Here is a 3164-nt window from a genome sequence, read left to right on the forward strand (position 1 = left end):
CTGTGAGAGCTGTGCCAGAAAATCACCACTGCCCAATCAGTTCTTTGTCAGTAGCTGAGAGGCCAGCAGGGGCCCCGTGGCTCGGCTGCTGATTCTGAGGTCCCTTGGGGCTGAGGAGCTGAGAGGCCAGCTGCAGGAACAAGGCTGGCGTGTTGTCTGTAAGGTCCCTTCTGCAAGGGTTACGTGATTGGCTAGCAGGAGGCGTGTGGCTGGGGAGGTGCTGGTGAGGTGTCTTCTGGCTGAGCAGTTGCTGGGGCAGCAGCAGGTGCACGGCTGGGACGCGTGCTTTGGAGGTGACGTTGGCCGGAGCAGCTGGGAGGTGAGCATTTGGCTGATGGCTGAGGAAGTTATTGTGAGGTCACTGGTGTGTCAGGGGCTTGTAGGGCAGTGGCGGGCAGGCGGCTGGGAAGGTGACAGTGAGGTCCTGTCTTTTGGAGTGGCTGATAGGGCAGCAGGAGGCAGGTGGCTGGGAAGGTGCTTGTGAGGTGACTGCAGAGAGAGCAGCCCCGGTTGCCCATGGCTGGGAAGTGACTCGGAGGTCCCGCCTGTCCCCGCAGTATGTAGGCCTGCAGCGTGGCTTAGACATTGGTGGTGAAATCTAGGCTTGACAGTGTGTGCGTGGTGTGGAAATTGTGCCCCATGCAAAGAGAGGGGCCTGGTGAGATTTGTCTCAGCCTGGGCAACATTCATGGGAAATGAGAACACTGCCCCAAATTTGCTCCCCAGCCTTGCCCACGGTTATGGAACATGGGAAGCACCAGGGTCCCACGTAAAGCCCTCTGGATGATGCGTGTTAAGGGCCTATTTGCTCTTTTCTGGCATCTCATCTCTCTCCTAAGCACCGCAGACTGAGAAACCTTGCTGAGGCCTTTTCAAAACAAAGAGCCTGCTTTGGTGCCTGAAGGAGGAAGGCTGCGTCCTGTGCCATCCTGTCCTACATCCTCCTTTGACAAGAAGAGTGACCCACGGGAGAAACCTGTCTTGAGGCTCGCCAAAGCATCGCAGCCCATGGCCACCCTTTTGTGCTGTTTGACCTCACATGATTTTGATCCCATCTTTAACAAGTGCCAAACCCCTAACATAGCCCCAAAGCCCAGCTTCCTGGCCAGGTCTGCCCTGTGCAGAGACCTGTTGGTGCAGGGGCACAGAAGTGACCTCTGCCGTGACCCATCTTAGATTTTTCACAGCCTTTGTCACCATCTGGTCACGTTCCTGAAGGAGTTATCAGCCAGTTTTGGAAACTAACTGTGGGGAGGGCAGGTGACTGCTTTGCAGAACATGGAGGGAAATCTCTCTGCTCTCTCCCTGGCTGTGCCATCTCCATGGCGGTGACCTACTGAGCCCTGAGATGACACGGGCTGAGGTCACAGTGGGATGTGCCGCATCACAGAGAGGTCTCTCCCCGGTGCCATGGGAGAGCCCTCACTTCCCTGCAAGGCCAGGGCACGGCTCACACACTCCCCACTGCTGCCCTTCAGAGCTACTCCCCAGCAAGGAGGGAGGCCAGGAGGCAGTGGGGCTGCACTGGGGCTCCTCACCAACAGGCACAAGAGCAGGGACACATTGGAGAGGAATTGTGGGGGACGAGTCCTTTTTCCCTGGAGGGAGAGGCGAGCCGAAGGAAAGGGGCCAAACGAGATGGAAACTGCTGGACCAAGAACATTAGCCCAGACCACGGATACTAGCTTTCCAGTGCTCCTGCAGCTCTCCACCAAGGGTAAGGGATTGAGGAACTGCTTCCTGAGGTGTCGCACAGAGACTGTGAAATGGAAAAACAGTTGTGGGACCTGGGCTGTGGGGGTGTCTGGACAGGGCTGGGGGCGGCCACAAGAGCCCTGCTGGAGGGTCCCGTCTGGCTCAGGGCACAATGGGGCAGGCAGGAGTGCTGGGTCCTGGGGCTGGGGCTGTCCTGAGCCCCGAGGCTCCTGTGGGGCTGGCTCCATCCCCTCCTGGTAGGGTGGTAGGGTGGGAGGAAATTCAGGCCCAAGTTTCCCTGGAAGTGGGTCCCCCCTTGGGGTCTGGCTCTGGCAGGAAAGGGGTGCTGTGTCCCAGAGGCTGCAATGTCCACCAGATCCCAGGGGGATCTCAAGAGCCTGCTGGAAATGCCCACAGAGGACATGAAACCTTCCCCTTGTAACAGCCCTCAGCATGGCACCAGACCCACCACCAACGATGGTGGGAGGAAGGAGCTGCCTGCTGGGTCATGTGTCTGCAATGTTGCCATGGCATCGCCCCCAGTGCTGCCCTGCTACTGGCTGACAAGAGGAGGAGGGTTGTGTTGGGTTGCCGGATGTCTCTGTCAGCCCATCACAGTCCAGCACGTGGGTTAAAGACACTTATAAGTGCAGCGGGAGCAAAGCAGGAGAGCAGGAGTGGGAGTGAGTGGGTGTGTAGGTGTGTTCCCATGCTGGCCCTGGCCGTGTGGGGCTGCTCTCCTCCAGGAGCTGCCACGGGGTTAGCACCATAGGACAGAGGTGCCTGGGCCCCAGGGGAGCTGTCCTGCAAGCCAGATGTGCTGGCCGGCCCCAAGCAGCTGCGCTGGGCGGTACAGTGTGGTTTGGCCGAGCTTTGTCTGCAAGATGGGAATGCTCTTTCTGCCCTTGGATTGGTGGAGGTGGGAAGGGAGCAGGAGCAGAGGTGGGAGTGGATGTTCAGAGGAAGTGCTTGTTGCTGCCTCTTGGAGGACTAGAAGGAAACAGAAGGGCTGGAGAGTGGGTCTGGGTGTGATTAGGGGCATTTGAGGGGTGGTGTCCTGGCTGCTGGCCTGTGTGGTGGTGTGGCCTGTGTGTGCCTGCTGCAGAGGGGCGTGCTGGCTGTCCACGCTGTGTGAGGGGAGGGGTGGGGGTGAGGTGTGTGCCAGAAGTTGGGTGGCGTGTGGTGGGGAGAGGCGGTGGCCCCAGGGTGTTGGTTCTGGGTGCGGGAGGAGGCGTGTGGAGAGAGCAGTGGTGTGCGTGGGCAGTGCCATGAGGCTGGGGAGGTGGGGAGCGCTGCGAGGTGAGCAGGTGCCTTGGCTGCTGGGGCCCCGGCTGCCCTGGTGGCCCCATGAGCCAGGCACGCTGGCAGCCGGCTGCCTTCTGCCCGCTCAGCTTCACGCCTGGAGTTTCCTCCGCTCTTGCCAGGCTCTGCAGCCAGGACCCACCCGAAAGTGCAGGGAGCGCTTCTGC

This window comes from Struthio camelus, chromosome 29 (assembly GCF_040807025.1).
Source record: "Struthio camelus isolate bStrCam1 chromosome 29, bStrCam1.hap1, whole genome shotgun sequence".
In the NCBI taxonomy this organism is placed as follows: domain Eukaryota; kingdom Metazoa; phylum Chordata; class Aves; order Struthioniformes; family Struthionidae; genus Struthio; species Struthio camelus.